Source organism: Vicugna pacos, chromosome 18 (assembly GCF_048564905.1).
Source record: "Vicugna pacos chromosome 18, VicPac4, whole genome shotgun sequence".
Taxonomy (NCBI): domain Eukaryota; kingdom Metazoa; phylum Chordata; class Mammalia; order Artiodactyla; family Camelidae; genus Vicugna; species Vicugna pacos.
Window position 1 is genome coordinate 13,367,566 of NC_133004.1, and position 20,630 is coordinate 13,388,195.

Consider the following 20,630-nt stretch of genomic DNA (forward strand, 5'->3'; position numbering starts at 1 on the left):
TTTGTACGAAACTGCTAAACTGTCTTCCGAAGTAGCTGTACCATTTTGCATCTCCACCAGCAATGAATGAGAGAGACTTGTCAGCATTTGGTGTTGTCAGTGTTCTGGATTTGGGCCATTCTAATCCGTGGGTAGTGGTATCTTATTTTAATTTGCATTTCTCTGATGACATATGATGTGGAACTCAATGTCATAATAGTGTTCTTTCAAGTTAAAAGGAACAAATGAAACTTGCACTCTGATATAGGAATTCTTGATTATTCATTTGGGGAAACATGTAGAACCATATTTCAGGCATTGTATGCATTCCTAGGATTTGATCATTTTGTGTTGGGCCAAGGTCTTTTTAACTTTCCTGAAATGAGGAAGAGTGGTGATTGTGCAGCAAAACGTGCTCAGATTTTCTCTCAGTAAGAGGCTTTTGTCTGTGTAGGTTAAGAAAAACTATTGATTTTTGAGTTGGTTAATAACCCCATTAATTGGAAGTCAAGCCTTTTCGCGTGGGTTCTGGTGTGTTCAGAAAATGCCAAGCAACCCATTTCTCTGTTAAAATACCAATCAAGACTTGAGTTATTTTGGTGGCTCTCTATTTAATTCCACAATCCACAAGTGATGCTTTCTATAACCAGTCAGCTCAGGAGACATAGTTGTACCTAATGCAAGGGCTGGAACTCAGCTGGCTGCTGAGAATACGGCAGGAAGCTTTCCTACAGACTTTTTACAAATGTATCTGTGTTTTATTTTGTTGTTGTTTTTCATTAGAGTATTTGTTTTGTTCCTGGAACTTTCTGCTGTGGCTTTCTTATCTGATCATATACCTTTTCCTCTTGCAATGATAATGGCTGTTTCTGGAATTATTTTTATTGTTATTATTGCAATCTGTGCCTTGTATGAAGCACATCAAAACTCAGAAAATTCACCTTTCAGCCTAGAAGAATTATCAAAATTTACAAACACCCAGAGGCTTAGAAATAACTGTTATGAACTAGGGGCCACAACAACAAGCACCTGACTATAATTTTATGTTAAATCCTAGATAGTTTTGCACTTTTGGACCTTTTAAAACTGCCTTGAACATTCTTTTTTTTTTTTTTCCTTTTATTTATTTATTTTTTTAGAGCAGTTTCAGGTTCACAGCAGAATTGAGCAGAAAATAGAGAGTTCACACATAGCCCTCCCCACCCACACGTACATACTCCCCTCCCCTCACCGTCCCTCATCAGTGGCATATTTGGTCCAATCGATTAACCAACATCGTCACATTATTATCAATCAAAGTCCATCATTTACATTAGGCTTCACTCTTGATGTTGAACATTCTACGGATTTTGACAAATGCATAATGACATGTAGCCACCACTATAGTATCATACAGAATAATTTCATTGTCCTAAAAATCCGTTATGCTCTATCTATTCATTCCTCCCTCCCTCCCTCTCCCCAAACCCCTAGAAACCGTAATCTTCTTATTGTTTCTGTAGTTGTGCCTTAAATAAATAAATAAACACCTAATTAAACCCCCCCCCGCAAAAAAAAGACTATCTTCCTTCTCTTTGCTTGACATTTCAGGGTCTCCCATGGAGAAATAGACTCACCATGCCACCTACTCATCCTAGAAATCTCACCAGTCAACAAGTCCTACTCGATGGCCCTTGACACAGAAAGACAGAACCCAGAACCGAGGACCTTGGAGGAATTCTTCTCCCATGACAGACGAGGTAAAAATAATTTACAGAAGGAGTTGATGCAGGCGATCGGAAACAGGAAAAAAAATTATCTTTCAACCTGTAATTAATATCCTCAAGCATGGAGTAGCAGATATCACAAAATGAAATAAGAATTGTATTGTGTGAAGGATCAATAAGGAAGGCAAGGACTCCTGGAAATTAAAAAGAAGGCAGAAATTGAAAAGCGAAAAACTCTGGAAGACAGAGAGGAAAGGTCTACAGGTAAATCATTTATAATGGGGACAATGGAAACAATGTTTACACGTAGGAGGTTAAAACCCCACATTTTCAATTTTGCAAATGCAGAAAGTTCTGTGGATAGATTGTACAACAATGTGAATGTGCTTAATGCCACTGAACTGTACACTTGAAAATGATTACAATGAAAAAAAAACTAGGAAAAAATGGTTACAATGGCAAGCAGCAAAGATTTGCTGTGTAATACAGAGAACAATATTCAATATCTTGTAATAACCTATAATGAAAAATAATCTGAAAATGTGTATATATAGCTGAATCACTTTGCTGTACACCTGAAATGAATACAATATTGTAACTCAGCCATATGTCAACTAAAGAAATGGTTCCAATGGTATATTTTATGTTATGCATATTTTACCACAATTAAAAATAATTTTTTAGAAACATGGTATGGCCAAAAAAAAAAAAAAAACCAGGATTATTTTACAGTCACTCAAACTGATACGGAAAAAAAAGAAGCACAAATGGAAGTTCCCTTTAATAGATTATTTGGGGGATGGTGCAGTAACTGATAACATAAAGGAAGGGCTTTGGAAAATAATACACTTCCAATTGCAAGTGACAAAGAAGATTTCAGTTGATCATCAGGACCGGAGTCATCAGGGACATTTCTTAACTTACAGGACCATGAGTTATCCCCTAACAACCTTCTAGACCATTCATTGGTATTATTTTTAGTATCTGTTAGAAATTACACGTATGCACTGGAAATGGAAGGCTAACCAGATCCGTGATTTACGAGTTCACAACAGCAGACTTCACCACGAAGTGTGCTTCTTGTTTCTTATACCGATGTTCTTCCTCCCCTCTTTTCAAAAGTTATGAAGCTGTGAGGATCTCCAGACAGCAGCTTTATCACTGCTCTTCACAAAATTGCTGGTGCCAGTGATATTTATAATACCCCAAGAGCCACGTAGGTCTATAAACCCTCAGATGCCTAATGACATTAGGATTTTAACTCTGTTTCCTTGACTATTTCCATTAATGCGCACACCCACCTCATGAAGAGAAAGTGTAGACTTTATTAATAAATCAAATTATTTGAACCTATTGTTTTCAGCCAAAGATGCAGAACAGAATTATCTGAGGAAACTTTTAAAATTCTATTTGCCAGGGAATCTAATTCTGAGATGGACATGCAACTGAAAAATTATCAATTTAGGCTGAGCAGGGCATTTCTGATTCATTGATTTTGGGGCGGTTTTGGTGAGCTGTTCTGTCTGATGAACTGGGAGTGTCACTGAGCAGGACCCTGTGGGGCTTTCCTGGAACAGACCCCACCCTTGCCCATATCCTCCACTTGCCTCTTGTTTGTAGAAAAACATTAACTTTCCTGAGTTCCAGAGAATAAATTTAATCAGAGAAGTGAGAAAATGCAGAAACAAAGAAAACAGTCCAGACAGACAAAATAACAGGTTAGCCATTAACAAAGGCAAGGACCTTTAGTTCCTTCTCAAGGGCTGCAGGTAACATTCTGAGCCAAATCCTTTGAGCTGCTTTGCAGATACTGAAACCCCCATTCAGTGCTTTCTGAATCAACAGGTTTTTCTCTGGCTGGAAGGGCAGGCACTATTGCCAGGCCTGTGTGAGTCCTGAGTGTTATTACAACTTTGCATCCTCAGGGGTGGTTCTTCCCCTGGCTTCAGGTGGTTTCCTCACACACAGGTACTATTAGTGACCTCCTGAGTACTTGAGGGGGTCCCTCTGCAGATCTCTGGTTCTCTCTCCCACTTGTCCTCTGCCGTGAGAAGTGTGCTTGCTATGACTTCCCCTCAATCTCAGTTCCATCTCTTCAAATCAGGGCACTCGCCAGGGTCTACTTGGATCCTCTCCCTGCACACAGTCTGGACACATTCTCTAGGCAGGAAGATGGAGATAACTGTAGGGCTCTGTCTTGGTCTGTTCAGGTTGCTGTAACAGGACACTACAGACTGGGTGTCTTAGAAAAAACAGAAATTTACTTCTCACAGTCCTGGAGGCTGCGAGTCTGAGATCGGGGCGCCAGCATGGTCCGGTTCTGGCAAGGGTCTTTGCAGACTGCTGACTTCTTGCTGTGTCCTCACATGGCAGAAAGGGGTGAGAGCTGAGGTGCCTTTTATAAGGGCACTAATCCCATTCATGAGGGCTCCATCCTCATGATCTACTCATCTCCCAAAGGCTCCACCTGTTAGTGTCATCACATTGGTGGGTTAGGTGTTCAGCATATGCACCTGAGGGGGAGACATTCAGTCCATAGTAGGTTCTCCTTGTGTGTTAACTTCCTATCCCCCCAGGGATCAGTCCCACATTGTCTGATGTCCAATAAGTTGAAAACCTGTGTTTTCTAGGTTTCATCTGTTCTTTTAGGTGTTTTATGTAGAAGGGTATATCTGACCCCCATTTTATCATCCTAACCAAAAGCAGAAGTCTTGATATAATTTAGTTTAAATTTAAATAGTCACCTGTGGCTATGGCTTCTGCACTGGACAGCACAGAGAATGACTCTCATCAGAGCACACTGGACATTTAGTTACATATTTGTCTCCTCGTACTAGGCTGCAAGCTCCTTGAAGAAAACTACTATTCGTCAGTGCATTCTTAGCATTAAGCTTATAATAGGTATTCAAATAGTTGTTGAATGAAAGACTGAAGAGTATACTGTTAATCATTAACTTTGAAGAAATCTTAGAAATCAACTGGTTTAGTTCCCCCCATTTTACAGATGAAGCAAATAAGGCCCAGGGAGATTACACAATTTGCCCGAAGTTTTCCAGCTATTTTGGAGTCAAACCAATCACTACAACCTGAGCTTTCTGGTTCTCAGTCCAGTGCTTATTTCATTATGTCCTACTTTTTTTGGGCAATATTTGACTCAATAAAATTGCAAGTTTTAGAATATGAGATTCATTTTACTTTGTTACAATGCTGAGATAGAACTTCCAGTTGGTCATAGAATTTAACACTATTTAACCACCGAAATAAAATAATTGTATAGATCTATTGCAGTTTCCTTCACATGTCAAAATCGTGTCACAAATGAATCCATGTGTAACTGGTGAATTCTGGTCAATGTCAGTTTCTTGGTTTTGGTAGCATAATATGCTAACACTGGAAGAGGCTGGGGGAAGGGCACACAGGAACTTCCCTATACATTTCTTAGCATCCTCCTGTGAATCTATAATTATTTTAGAGTAATCAGTTAAAAAATAGTATTAAGACACAGACTATTGACTTTTTTTTTTAGCAACTCAAAAATTATTTTCTTGGTTTATTTTATGTTGCAGCTACACAAGCCATCCCTTTTTGTGTGTCCATCAATAAGATATCTGTGGTGCTTTTGTACAAAGAACAAAGATGCTTTTATCAATTCTAAAAAGTCTGTAGGACAAACCATTCATGCTGTCAAACCCCTTAAAACCCTTTCAGCAAATAATGAAATCCATCAGTGATGAATGTCAACATACTAATTTGTTAAATGCAAAACAAAAGCAACATTCAGACGAGACACTTCATTTCATGTCATATTAGCACTCCAATCTGTACCACGTTTATGGCAACCCACAGATCATGCAGTATTAAACAGGACTGTGTTATAATGACTAAAACTGGAGCAATAAATTCCCCTTAGCTAGAATGCTAATAGTGCAGCTGACACACATGCTGTGATTCTAGTACGTTCAGCTTCTTCCAAACTACTAGAAATTCTATGAAGACACCTATTTCTAATAAAGAAAAATATATATATTACCAAAAATATATTTGGTATAACCCAAATAGATGGGTTTCAGGTAGGTGAGAAAAGAAACTTGAGAAGTAAAATTGAAGTCCTAGAGAAGACCTGAAAACTCAGTCCAACAAGACCAGTTAGAGGAAAATAAAATTCTTTTTTTTAATTTATCAAATTTATTTTTTATTATGGATATTGTTATAGCAGAACATAAAAATTAAATGATAAAAGTTTCTTCTAAGAGTACAATTTAACTTCGTCTTTAAAAAGTTTGTCTTTTTTTTTTTAACTATATATACTAAGGTTAAAAAAAGGCTCTTTGACTTAAATTTATGACTTCAGAATTAAACTCTAAAAATAAATGCTATGGCCATCTAAAAGTTTAAATTGACAAGTTGCATACATTTTCAAATTATAATGCAATATTTGTACACACAATAACTATGCATACACTTCACTTACATTGCTGATATGTAATAGTTACCCAAACTGTCTTGAGAAGTGAGGCTTAATACAGATTCAAACTAAGTAGAAGATCAGTCTCAATTACAACAGTTCTTTCACAACTAATAAGAGAGAATCCAAACATCTACTGAATATAAAGAAAGTCCATGCTTCGTGGTGTGATCTGGGAATTCCAAAGTATTTTCGATGAGAGATGTTGACCATGAAGGAGTTCACTGCTGTGCTCACTGGTAAAGCTGGAGGAACTCTGGTCCAAAGGAGGGGCCTGCCCTCCATCCACTGGCCTCAGTGCAGCTCAGGTGGAGATCTGACTGAGTGAATGCATGCAGCCTGGCAGTTTGGGAGGCCTGAGTGGAGGGGAGGGAACAGCACGGCTTTAATACAAGGGCCCACTCCTGGGAAAGGGGCCATCGGGACTTGGTGCTTGGTCCCCTCGCCGGTTTATAAAAGCCCCTTATGATGTGCTGATTCGCATGACCTCTTCCAGGAACCTGAGCACTGTTAGCATCTCCTCCATCTCTTCTCGTGTAGACTGCAGGGATCTCTCTTTCCTCAGTTCTCGGATGAGAAAATCAATTTCTTTCCTCGAACTCAGGTTGCCCGTCATCAACTTTCTGTAAGTGTCAGCGAGGCTGGGTGTGTTTACTGGCTCCTTCTCTTGTCTGGCTTTCTTTACAGTTGTCTCCATCTTGGCACACTCCTGTTTAGCCACACAAAGCTTGTCGATCAGGCGGCATTTCTCCTTGATCTGTGCAGCCAGTGTTTTTGCCAGTTGCTTTTCATGTCTTCCAGTAAGTTGACTTCTAACAGACTGCATAAGCCTGAAAGTAAATAAGATACCCACCAATAAGGTGAGGACAGGCAGACTCAACGCTGCCTCCCAGTGGAGGCTCTGGAACATAAGCTGAGAACACAGGCCGTTGGGCAGCAGCGAAACCAGGACTGCACTCAGCTTCCTAAGGATCAGCCCAAAGCTAAGCTCCACAGAGGACAGCAGCCCCTCCATGGCACTGACCCACTGCAGGGCTCTGCCCAGTTACCGTGGAGCCACCATCCATAACAAGCCCGAGGGGACACCCCAACATTCCACCTGGAACCCAACCAGCAACTGACATCCTGGATTAGTCAGTTATCTGGTCAGTGTCTGTGGGGAGGAGGGGGGGTTGTCAGAGGAGACAGACTATTGACTTTTTAAAACCAATGTCAGTTTTTCTAATTTTACATTTGAAAGGAACCCAAAAAATGCTATTGTAATTTCAAGAATCGGCCACAGAGTGTCACTAGTGGTCTGCCATAACCCTCTGAAACCCCCCCTTTTTTTTCCTCTTTTCTCTAAACTTGTCATTCAGGAAGAATGACCATCTTAAAAAATAAAGAATATAAAACTGCCATCGTCAAACATAGTTTTTTCTGACTTCGAGCATTGCAAAATCCCAATAACCAACACTTTTTAAAGGTGAAAACAGAAAATCCCTAAGAAAAGGAACAGAATTTAAAGGCAAATAGAACAGTATCTAGAGGAATCTCACTTCTCAAAAGTGTGTTCCATGAATCAGTAGTGCTGGCATGGCCTAAGAATTTGTAAGAAGAACAAAAAGCCACTTCAGGCCCCCCCTAGGTGTACATAATTAGATTCCTAACAAGTTCAAAGTGCCAATGTCACCTTTCCACCGACCGCACTTTGAGTAGCAAAAAGCTAGAAGAGACCAAAGAAAATGCATGGAGGCATGGAAAATATCAGCCGCTGCCGATACAATAAAACCTTCCCAATTTGGAGCTCACTAAGTCAGAATTGTCATTTTAACCTGGATTGGTTTAACTACAAGTTGAAAGTTCATGCAACATCCATAATTATACCCACAAAATAATGTTTGCCCATATATGTGTACACACATAAAATATGTAAATTGTATTAAATGTTTATCAAACTTTGGTCCTGATCTTGCAAAACAAAAGTTTAGTGATAGCTTGTTTTAGAAACTTGGATTGAAACAGTATTGGCTTACACTGACCTGTTGATTTTTTTTTATTTAGGCCTTTTTAAAAAAAATTTTATTGAAGTGTAGTTGATTTTCAATGTTAGTTTCAGGTGTACAGCAAAGTGATTCATATACATAATTTTTTTTTCTTTTCAGATTCTTTTCCATTATACGTCATTATAAGAAATTGAATATAGTTCCCTGTGCCATACAGTAGCTCCTTGTTGTTTATCTATTATATATATTGTAATTTTGTCTGTTAATCCCCAAACCCCCATTTATCCCTTCCTGCCCTTTCCCCTTTGGTGACTCTAGTTTGTTTTCTATATCCGTAAGTCTGTTTTTGGCTTATAAATAGAATTTGTATCATGACCTGCTGATTTTTTTTGCTGAAATCATATGTGCTATGAGTAATCTAATAATTGCAGAATTCCAAGAAGATGTCAGATATCATCTTCTTTCTTTAAATTGAAGTTGCTAAGATACATAAAAGCAGACGGCTTCAAACTGCTACCAGGATGCTCTCAGAACATTCTGAAGTTAAGCTTTCAGGGTTTAATGGGGAAACATTTTACTTTTTTCCCCCCTCGCACTTTTAGTTTTTAATCTTTTGATATTGTGATTGTTTAGGTTCACTTATTTTCTTTCCACAGTTCATGAATGCCGTTCACTTTTCCCACATCCTTTCTCCTAAATTTTGCATTTGATCTGCAATATTCTAGTATTTCCTGGGCTCTTTTCCTTTAAAAATGAATTCTTAGCATGAATGGCTTTTATCTAAACTATTCACAGTTCCTCAGTGTTTTGGAGCTATTTTACTTCACAGCCTTTTAGGAATTTATCTCATTCCTTTTATAAGACATATGATTTCCAGAGTTGCTACTCTTTTTAAAAACTGTGGTAAAAAGCACATAACATAAAATTTTCCACCAGAACTGCTACTTTTGTTTGTTAACACTGAACTTTGTCACAGAGTCAGCGTCCTTGGAGGACAGTTTGCTCCCTGGTTGGTCACATCTTACTGTTGACTTTTCCTTCCTTGTCTTTTCATTTCATTCTCTGACATTTTCTCTGATCTTATCAGTCTTTGCTTTATTTCCTCCTGAGCTGATTACTTCTATCACAGGGACATCTCAGTCCTGACAGAATGTTATTTAAAAATTGCTTGATTTTCATAACTAAATAAAATATGTTTTCATAACTAAATACAAAATACTGATTTGAAAAGATATATGCACCCCCAATGTTCAGAGTAGCATTATTTACAATTGCCAAGGCATGGAAGCAACTTAAGTGCCCATCAACAGAGGACTGGATAAAGAAGATGCGGTGTATGTATACAACGGAATACTACTCAGTCATAAAAAGAATGAAATTTTGCTGTTTGCAGCAACATGGATGGACTTGGAGGGCATTATGCTAAGTGAAAAAAGTCAGACAGAGAGAGGCAAATACTGTATGATAGCACTTATATGTGGAATGTAAAAAATATAACAAACTGGTAAATGAAAGTAAAAAGACCAGACTCACAGGGAAGAGGATATAGCTTGATGGTAAAGTGTGTGCTTAGCATGCATGAAGTCCTGGTTTCAATCCCCAGTATCTCCATTAAAAAAAAAAAAAAGCAGACTCACAGATATAGTGGACAAACTAGTGGTTACCAGTGGGGAGAGGGAAGGGGGAGGGGCAATACAGGGCTAGGAGAGAAGGGTTATTATGTGATTATATGAAATCATGTGTGTGAAAATTTTGAAAATTGTAAGACACCATAGAATTTAAGAATCGTTCAGCTAATAAAAAATGTAATAGCTTTGAAAACTTAATGAAAAGATTACAGCCTTTTAATCTATATAAAACCTAAGAGAAAAATAGTAATGTCACATACTTTAGAGGAATCCAAATGTAGAATTGAATAGAAAGATATGCTTTCATGTTGAACAGAAATATAAAATATTACATAAATGCATGCACATGCAATTAAAAATATATAAAATGCATCTTTGGGGGGGTGGGGAGGAAGGTAATAAGGTTAATTAATTAATTAATTTTTTAGAGGAGGTACTGGGGATTGAACCCAGGACCTTGTGCATGCTAAGCATGTGCTCTAGCACTTTGAGCTATACCTTCCCCCCATAAAGTGTTACATGTGTTTTTTTCAGCTTGTGTGTCTTCCAAGAGCCTTCATGTTCATGAAATCTTTCAGGGGAGCCTTTTCAGTTCCCATTAGGATCTCTGTGTGTTGCAGACCAGTTGGCATCAAGGAGCACATATTCGTAACCAAGCTCTTTCTATCCACCACAACCCATCTGTTCTGCTGTACTTTGGATTAATTTCTTACCAGCAAACTGCCTTTTTTAGGGAATATTTTTATAGCAGTGGGAAACATTTCTCGATAAATAGCTATACATTGATAAATACTAATACAGTCAATGAAATATTTATTGAATATCTGTGTTCAAGTCACATTGAGGAAAAAAGACAATCCCTGCCATCTTGGGGCTTATAGTCCAGTGAGGGAGACAAACATGAATAAAATAATATACAAACATAAGCTTGCACTTGTGTCCAGTGCTGAGAGGGAGGTACGTGATACTCTGAAGGCTTCTGCTGGGCAGACTTCATCTACTCAGGAAAGTTAGGGAAGTTTCCCCTAAGAAAGTGGCACATGGGGAGGGGGAGCCCATGAGTTCAATTTTTGAGATGTTGTGTTCAAAATGCTTCTGAGACAGCCAGGAAGAGATACTAAGTAGGCAGTTGGACTGTAAGTTGCCAAGTCTGTATGATCCCAGTCATCACTGTCTAAGATGACTGTATACAATGTAAGTATATGACAGCATCCCTCCGGCCACAGTGATTGACTGAGGATGGTCATATGACCCAGTTCCGGCCAATGAGAGTCAGGCCTTGGGCATTTGGGGGAATTTTTGTGGGTGTTGCTGAGAAGATGCCACATAAACCTGGAAAAGCTGGCAGCCCTCTTGTCCCCACAAGGGGAGGACTTGCCCAAGAATGAAAAGCAAAGTTGACAGATGGAGAAGGATTGGGTTTTGATGACAGCAAAGCCGACTTTACCTAGATGATTAAATTACATGAGCTTATAGATTTGCTCTCTGCCTTAATCTAATGTAAATAGGGTTCACTACTTAAATATCATTGCCACTAAAAAATTCTTGACATACCCATTCATGAACTCCTTTAAAGAAAATCCCAGTTAAGTGTTTGAGAAGGAACTACCCCTCAAAGGGTAAATGAGTCACTAAGACTTTGTTTCCCCTTCCTCCCCCAGTTACAGGGACTTCTTTGCTAGATTTGGATGTCCTCCTACAAAGAGAGGTGTCAAAACACTGTAACACCTACTATGGATAAACTAGTAGAATTGGTTTCAACCAATTCCCTGATCAAAGCTAAAGAAAAGCAGTCTTTGATGATACTGTAGATGAGGTGAGGAAAATCAACATTTGAATTGAGTAGCAAAGAAAGCTCTTACAAGGTCATGTTGAACCCAGGAATGTTTAAAGCCTAGATAGGTATGTTTAGTCTAGAAAAGAAACAAGAGATTTAAATCCATCCCATAATAAGTTTATGTGAAACATATGAATTTTTTTGGTTGCAACATCACGCACCATGCACACACGTGCACGCACACACATACAGGGATATTTGGCTCTCTGCACATATGCACCTGTAGCAGTGTGTGTTCCTAGAAATAGCTCTTCTAGTGAACACACATGTCTTAAATATCATGCTTGAAGGTTGGGTGCTGAATGTGATGGAGTAGAGCTGGCTCAGGGTTTTTTTTTTTTTTTTAATTGATATTTAAAGTTTATAGCACAAGCAGATGACCATGATTCTGATTTAGAATTTATTCACATGTATTTCTTTTCGTAAATGTCTTTAAAATATATTCATTTAAATTTCTGCTATAAATCAGCCTAGAGCAGATGTAGGTTTGTGCTAAGTACATTTTATAACAACTTCACAGAAGGGAAAAATGGCTTTGGGCATGTTTTTGGAAACATTCATGCAGTTACTCAAGGGAGAATTTGTACATTTTTTATATTTATGGTTTCTGCAATTTCCTAATAAGCCTTGGCACCCTGCCAAAGGCTATAAAAGACCAAGTAAAATTTATGATCCTTGAGCACGATAAAAAAAAAAAAAAGGCACTCTATTGTAGATTACATGGATTAAAGGAGCCTGACAGCAGTTCCCTTTAATTGAGGCAGTAAGCGTCTCTTAAACTGCAGTCAGTGGTGAATTTTCTTCTGATTTCATGTTAATTCTCATTTACCCATATCCTGACAATCTCACATGTCGAAGGCAAAGATCTTGGACTCCACGTCCAACAGATCATATATTCCCTTAATCTGTGTTTTTGGTTCATTACAGGGGTCTCCATGCTCCTTCCTGTTCTATTGTCTGTTTCCAAAACCCACATCTTCAAATAGCAAGTTTCATTTTAAGCATCTTGAGCGTAGGAACCGTGACTGTAGATTTTGGAATTCAGCAAACTGCCCTGAATGTAGTTGGCACTTCTATTTGTTGAACAGATGAATGGAGCTCCCTGGATCTCATCCACGATTCCAGAAGGACCAGTTCCAGGTGGCTTGAGTTCCAGAGGCTGGAGGCAGTAGAAATTATGGGCAGGATTAATCACAGGACAGGGGGAGGGAAGACCAGCTGGGAATAGGCATGGAGTGGAAGACGGAACACATGGAAAAGGGACACTTGTATTCCAACTTTGGGGGCAGAAAGAAGTAGCGGAAAGAATTGCACTTGGGTCTAGGGAGGGAGTACTCCTGATTTCTCATGTTCTATCCCCAGAAGCTACTAGGAATTGGATTAATTCTTTTTCTGAATATTAAATGTGTCCCCCCAAATACAAGCAAGGAACTGTGTGATAGATACATTGTGGCACTAAACTTAGTATCAAATCCAGGCTGAGAACCAAGGGAAAGCACTTCAGAAAGCAAAGGTCTGCTTTCCTACTACTTCCTTCAGGGGAGCGCCTAAGAATTCCTGGAAAAAATGCTGACAAGGAAGACATAAAGTCTTATTACTTCTCCAATTATTTATGTATCTGCTCCCTTTCTTCCCCCTTGGATAATTAGGGCATAATTAGGGCTCTCTTGCCTCAATCAATGTTTAGGAGCTAGCTTGCAGTTCATTACACATTTAAATGGATGCTCAGGCAACCAGCCCATGGGCAGAGTTTTAGCAAGCCATTTTCAAAGCTGAATAGCATTAGATAAATACCAAGAGAAAGTGGAGAAGAAGCAAATGCATAATCCATATAGTACCTACAAAGCCAAGTAAAGGAGTCCAGTCAATATCTTTTGTATCTTTCTTATACATTAGCATTTCATCAAAGCATAATTTGGAAGAAGTATAGTCCAGGTGATCCACAGCGATTACTCAATTCACTTGATTATTCAAGAAGGAATGTAATAACATTAACCTGCACATTTAGGTTCCAGCAGAGAGCACTGACAAAGTTCAATGCGTGTGGCTTGTCAAAATATCATGGGGTCATTTGAAAACGTTTAACATATGCCTTTCATGTTCTGAGTTGCTATAAAATTGAGGGTTTTCCTTTTCTGGCACAGGTATGTAATAGCTGCAACAGATCGTTTTTATTATTCATTCTTATGTGAGGTTGGCCCTGTGGGCAATCCATTTCTGTAGGTAACGCCATGATAATGGCCTCGAGATTGTGGGTTTCTCTCTCAGGCTCCATTTTCAAGCCAGTGACTCTCAAGTTATTTTTCCACCTCAGAGCACCTAAGAAATCTGTCACCCTTTCATCATGCCCTCCAGGAACAGTTTCTCCAAAAGCAGTAACTGCCAGGGGAGCTTGGGAGCATGCGTCACAGTATCTACGGGTGGGGTGGGTTGCAAGTACCTCTTCCCACCCCCAAGGTTATGCTTATTTCATTCATTAGTCAACACCTTTAGAGAAATGTAACTGCTGGTTACTGAACATTCTCTGTGCAGGGGACCTTACATACACGGTATTTAATCCTCACCATGGCAGAGGGACTATTAGCCACATTTAAAGATGAGCTCAAGACTGAGATGTAAGAAACTGGTCCAGCACCATCCAGATGGGTAAGGAGTGAGTTGGGACTTAATCTATGTTTCTCAAAGTCTCTCTCCTTCCACCATTGTGCTGCCTCCTACTGCCCAGCTGCTTGTATCTTAGATGTTCACTGTCTCAGCCCATTCCTGCTGCTCTTACAGAACAACACAGACGGGGTGCTTAAACAGCAGACATTTATTTCTCACAGACCTGAAGGCTGGGAAGTCTGAGATCAAGGTGCCAGATGATCTAGTGTCTGGTGAGACCCTCTTCCTGGTCTGCAAATAGGCATCTTCTTGTGTCCTCACATAAGGGGCAAAGAAATCATCTCCCTCCCTTTATAAGGGCACTAATATCATTCATAAGGGCTCCACCCTCATGACCTAGGCACCTCCCAAAGGCCCCACCTCCTAATAACATCACATTGAGGGTTACAATTTCTAATACATGAATTTGGGAGAGGGGACACAAACACTTATTCTATAACATTGATTTTATATTTATTTGAAGGAGCTTGAGTGAGAGTGTATGGTATTTATAATGATATAGAACATCTTTTTTTTTTTTTGAGGGGACTTAGGATGTGAATATATAAAACAAAAACCACTTTTGTCATGGGCATGTGCCAGCTTCAGCTGAGAATCTTGGAGGACTTTACACATGAAACAGAACTACCACTGCTGTCACTGCCTGGGTGCAGGAGCCACTGTCCAGAGATCCCCATGGCCCAAAACTCCCTCCCAGATTTCCAGATGAGTGCTAGGAGATGGGTTCTTTCACTAAGATACCCAGTTTGGTGCCCAGCTGAAGGGAAAACCAAGGTAACTAAAAATAGACTCATATACTGCCTCCTTATTCACTTGAGAAATGACAGGACAGCATGGAGGGGAGTGGAGAATCCAAGGTGAGTAAGAAGACTGAAGTCACAAATACAACATACCTTAGGAAAAACAAAACCTATCTAAAAAGAACAGGCCTTGTTCTTCTCTTCTTTAAAATACAAATGTTCTGGCCATAAGAACTCTTCCATATATACATGTGGAGATCATCCTGGATTATCTGGATGGGCTCAATGTAATTACAAGAAGGCAGGACAGTCAGAGGAGACGTGATGTCAGAGGCAGAATTGGAGTGATGCATGGTAGAAAGGCTTGATTAACCGACCATTGCTGGCTTTGAAGATGATGGAAGCGTCCACCAGCCAAGGAAGGCAGGCGACCCCTAGAAGCTGGGAAAGGCAAGGGAACAGATTCTTTCTTAGAGCCTCCAGAAGGAACCAGCCCTGCCCACATCTTGGCTCTAGCCTAATGAGACCCATTTCAGACTTCAGATCTCCAAAACTGTAAGATAATAAATATGTGTGGTCTTAAGCCACTAAGTCTGTGGTGATTTGTTACAGCAGCCATGGAAAACTCACACAATCCCACAGGGTTTTTTCTTGTGCTGGCAGAATAACACCCATCTTTGTGTAGGTTTACAAGAAGCTAAGGGCCTAACCCTTGCTTATCTGTGATCTCATCTCCCCGAGACCCCACCCAGCTCTCTGTGGTCCAGCCACCCTGGCCTTTCAGCATCTTCCAACTTGAAATGTTTCCTCTCTCCATGAACCCCTGCAGTTTGTTACCTCTTGTTCATCCTACAGCTCTTAGCTCCAAATTTCCCAGGGACATCCATTCGAGAAGTGTTTATGGAGTGCGAGGCACTATTCCAGGGGCTGTGAATGGAGAACAAAACAGGAAGGTTCTCTGCTGTCCTAGTGGGGTGGAGGCAGACCACAAATAAGTACCCCAATAATTAAACATGGTCATTTTAGACAGTGAAGAGTGCTGTAAAGAGGGAGCAGGGGGCTGGGTTAACGAGCAATCTTACGTGGCCATCAGGGACAGCCTCTCCAGGAGACGTCTGAGCTGAGACCTGAGTGATGTGCAAAACCCTTCCTCAGGGGGGCCTTCCCTAAAGCCACCCTGCCAGCTCTCCTGGAATGTTTTTGTCACAGGGCTTACCTGGTGTTATGGACTGAATGGTATCCCCTCCAAATTTACATGTTGAAGCCCTAACATGATTTTATCTGGAGATAGAGCTTTTGTGGAGGTAATTAAGGTTAAATGAAGTCGTGGGGGGGGGCTAATCCAATATGACGGGTGTCCTTATAAAAAGAGAAATGCTTGTGCCCAGAGAAGAAGACATGTGAGGAGAGCAAGAAGGTGACCATCTACTGGCCAAAGAGAGTATTCTCACCAGATACCAACCCTACCAACACCTTGACCTTGGACTTCCAGCCTCCAGAATCGTGAGAAAACGAATTTCTTGTTTCAGCCTCCAGGTCTGTGGTATTTCATTATGACTGTCTGAGCCAACTCACGCAACTGGTTTGTAATCTACATCACCCAAACCACTGTCAGAGCCACCTAGCTAGTCTCCTGGCTCCCTGTCTAGTCCTTCCTATGGCCCAGTCCCTACACAGTAGCGGGAGAGAACGTTCTAAAATGTAACTCAGGTCAGGTCACTCCCAATTCAGACTCATTAGTGCCGCACAGAACAAACTCCATATTCCAATTGTGGCCCCTCTCTGACACTCAGACCTCTTTCTGCTCACACACCCCAGCCAACGAGGCCTTTCCTGCTCCCCAGACACCAAACTCTGGCCTCAAGACGTTTGCACATTTCTGCACGGCTGTCACCTTCTCAGAGGCCTTCCCTGACTCATCCCCCCAACTGAAGTGGAACCATCACTTTCGTCACGGTCTCACTACCCTGCTGTAGTCTCTTTGGTTCTTACTGCCTGAAATGGTCTTCTCTGTAGCTCTGCGGCTCCCCGCCGCCACTGCCCATCCCATTACGGGGTAGGGACTCTGCCCTGCCCTCTGCTGAGCCCCAGAGCACAGCTGGCTGTTGAAAACACAGGTGGATGAGGTGGCATTTGGGCGGGGACCTGGGGTCAGGGAGCCAGGCCCTCCAAGCGTCCGAAGCTGTCCCTCCGTCCCAGAGCTGCCACTGAGCTCCGTGCTCCCTCTTCCCCAGCTGGAGGAATGGGGGCAACAACGGTTGTTCTGACGCTTCAAAGAGTTACAACTAGCAGAGCAGGACGCACCGGACAAGGACTCGCTAAATAAACAGTGTCTCAGGGGAGCCCTCTCGATACATGAAACTAGGTCAGTTCCCTGTTAAGACGCTGTTCTAACTCCCGACTCTTCTGCTCCGGGGCCGCTGCCCAGAAAAAAACACCCACGGCGCCCATAAATTTGAATCACACTAATCGGTTCTCAGAGTGAGTGCGTTCGGGCACCGCTCGTCATTTTACTGGCTCCATTCGCGGCCCCAGCCCGGCGGAGAACGCGCGCCCACTTCGGGGGCGGCTCCGAGCCCAGGGCCGAGGGTCGCCGCCGCCGGGTCCCGCCGCCGCCGCCGCCGCCGCCGCCGCCGCCGGGTCCCGCCACCGCCGCCCGGCCCGACGTGGCGCCGCCACCGCCCCCGGCGCCGACGCTCGCGGGCGCAGCCAATGGTGGCGTCTCCCGGGCGGCGGGCGCGGCCTCCGGCCGCTAGAGGGCGCCGCGCGGGCACATCCGAGCCGCTGCCGCTGCCACCGCCGGTCGCGGAGGGAAGCTGCGAGCGAGCGCCCAGGCCGCCGCTGCCACCGCCGCCGCCGCCGCCGCCCGCTCACCGCGCGCCGCTACTTCCCCGCCGGCGCGGCCGTCCCCGCAGGTAGGTGGGCGCCGCCGGGCCCCGCCGCCCGCCCGGCCCTCGCGGCGCCCCTCCCCCGCGCGGCGCCCCCGCCCGGCGCGCGCCCGCCGCCTCCTCGTGCTCGCGCGCGGCCGGTAACGGATGCCGGGCGGGGGAGGGGCGGCGCGCTCGGCCCCCCGCGGCGAAGCGGCGGCCCGGGGGCTAGGGCTCGGCCACAAAGGGCGCGCGGCCCCTGCGGGGCGGGTGTGGGGGCGGTCCGAGGGCGCGCGGCCGCCTGGGCCCTGGCGGGCGGGCGGGTCCCGGTCCCCTCCCGCGCCTGGGGGCGGCGGGGGGCTCTCCCTGGGGGTGCGTCTCCGCCAAGTGGGGCGCAGAGGGCTGCAGCACCCTCCATCCCGTGCCTGCGTGCATTTCCGTTGGCAAAACACCTCTTGTTACTTAACTCAAAAATATGTATTTTTTTCATTATCTGTGTATGTTCTGATGATCGGAGACCCCCTAATTCAGTACCTTGGGTTTGAGGAGCGGGAAGGATGCGCGGGGAGCGTGTGGCTCGTTTATTTCGGGTTAGTCCTTCCCCTCAACCACCCCCCCCTTTTTTTTTCGGTGCGGGGCGCCCGTCTAGGACGCCCGGCGAATGGTTTCCTGCCTTTATTGTGGATACGGAGATTGCCAGGCTTTAGATTTCTTTTTCCCACCCTTAAAGAATGAAGATCTGTCAGTTCCCATTAGCGTGAATTTCCTGTTGGGGACGGTCATTGTAGGGGTGTGGTCAAGCTGGAACGCTCTGGCTGGTCCCGAGAGGTCGCGCCTGCGCCCTGATTGGGTGGCTTTATCGGGAGTCGGGCATTTCCCCCCACGTCCGGACATGTAGAGATAAAAGGAGGTACCGTGTTAGGTATTTAAGGACCGAGAGTCTGCCTAAACTCCATGTGCACTTCCCAGGGAGGTGGCCACTGACTGCAAGGGCTATTGAGCACATGGAATGTGGCTAGACCGAATTGAAATGCACTCCTGAATTTTACGACTCCTGATTTTAAACACTTAGAAAAGAAAAAAAATAAAATGTCTCATTCATAATTTTTTCTGCTTAAATAATGCAGATTGAGATGATACTGTTTTGAACATGTTAGGTTAACTGAAATACAATACTAAAATCTCACTGGTTTCATTTTACTCTTTTTTTTTTTTTAACATGGCTACTTGAAAAGTTTAAGTTAGATGCAACTCTCATTATATTTCTGTTGGACAGCGTTCAACTAACTAGAGCATCCGAGTCGGGGCAGGGATAGCTGGGAGCCCATGCCATCTGCTTATCTTTTCCTGCTTCTCTGATGGCATGTGGCCTCCTCTCTCCTAGGCTCTCAAAGAACCCCCTGCCCCTCCCTTCTCACCCTCAACTGAGCTGTTGAACTGATTGCTCAATGAGACTCTTGTCCTAATATACAGAATAGTTCAAGTTAATGGACAGCATATTCTTGGTTGAAAAAAAATTTTCTGTCTGCTGTTTGCTGGAGTCTGGAAATAAGATTTGACTTAGAATCCAATCACTTGAGTTATTGAAGCTGAATATTTTCAATATGTGAGTGTGTGTGATGCAAAGAGCGTGTTTATTTTCAGGGCATCTGCCACCTAAATGCCTTCCTCCGAGTAACTGTGACGTTTGCCTGGGGGTTTGTCATACCCTGACCTACACCCTTTCCGTTCCCTGTCCTCAGATACTGTCAGTTTTTGCCAATAAAAATGGTGGTTGTCGATCATACTGTCCCCTAGTTCTTAATTTTGATTGACTGTAAAACCTGCCAATTTGGAAGGGTTAAATCAATAATTGTGAGTGGGAGAATCAATTACTATAGAATCTTAACTCTAGGAATGTTGAGAGTGACTTGAAAAGTTGTGAGCATTCCAATAAAGGATGAGATAGAAACAGATGTCTGTATCCTTTTGCCTCGGATACCTTAGAAGGGCATTCTAGAGAAAGTATGATGTGTGGACTTCTAGATAATATCTTGAAATATGTGTGTGTGTTTTAATGAGAATACTTTTTCTCCACAGTGTTAGGATTGGAAGTTAAATCTGTTTTCTCCAAAGTGTGAAGTGTTTACAATTCAAGTAAGAAACTTTAGATAGCATTTTTAGGGGGAGAAATAGGCAAAACACTAATCCAGAAGTTTTAAAATTCATGCTTATGACAATACATCTGTTTTAATTCACACATACACAAAAGAAGCATATTATATTGAGGTGAAAAATTTCCTTGATGTAAAGAAACAAGGCCACTTAACTTTACGAGGTTTTGCCCCAATAAGAAATTTGCTTTTTAATTTTGATTTTTGTGACATGTTGTTTAGTTAATTAATACTAATTAATTTCATATACCTTGCAAAGCCGTGGGAACCATATAATGGATGGAGTAAGAGAGGCAGAAATTTTTCTGTTTCACAAACAAGGGAATGGAACCTTTGTATTATATTAGACGACCTGAATCTGGAATGGGATATTCAGAATCTGGCCCTTCGGAATGCCCCTTCTAGAGTCCTGGGCATGTCACTGACTCAGGGTCTGGGTGACTTTGGGCAAACTATTTGTCTGGAAGATTACCCATCTTACTTGTTCATTCCTCCCATACAGAGTTCATGGATGAGGTGAGATGTTCCCTGGGCCTTCTGGGAGGGCTGGCCACAGTAAAGGGGCCCCTGGCACATGTTGTATCTGACAGCAATTTCAAAATGAAT

The 20,630-nt window shown here is 42.5% G+C and overlaps 1 protein-coding gene and 2 long non-coding RNA genes across 4 annotated transcripts in view; 2 read left to right on the plus strand and 1 right to left on the minus strand.

Annotated features, from left to right (window-relative positions):
- The first annotated feature begins 278 nt into the window (after window positions 1–278).
- On the plus strand, window positions 279–10,524 carry LOC140687023 (uncharacterized). The gene is made up of 3 exons (XR_012061028.1): window positions 279–410; window positions 1,570–1,718; window positions 10,298–10,524. It is a non-coding gene; the product is annotated as an uncharacterized lncRNA (long non-coding RNA).
- A 1,573-nt stretch (window positions 10,525–12,097) lies between these two features.
- Window positions 12,098–16,119, minus strand: LOC116284140 (uncharacterized). The gene is made up of 3 exons (XR_012061029.1): window positions 15,842–16,119; window positions 15,158–15,445; window positions 12,098–12,759 (listed from the first exon to the last, which is right to left on the minus strand). It is a non-coding gene; the product is annotated as an uncharacterized lncRNA (long non-coding RNA).
- A 1,642-nt stretch (window positions 16,120–17,761) lies between these two features.
- ZC3H7A (zinc finger CCCH-type containing 7A) overlaps window positions 17,762–20,630 on the plus strand; it is a 32,267-nt gene continuing 29,398 nt past the window's right edge. Inside the window, exon 1 of one of the 2 annotated variants that reach the window (XM_072942191.1) lies at window positions 17,762–17,919. The gene's annotated coding sequence lies outside the window, so the exon portion shown is untranslated. Of the gene's footprint in view, window positions 17,920–20,450; window positions 20,541–20,630 lie in introns of those variants that run through there. The other variant, XM_072942192.1, reaches the window with a different exon arrangement.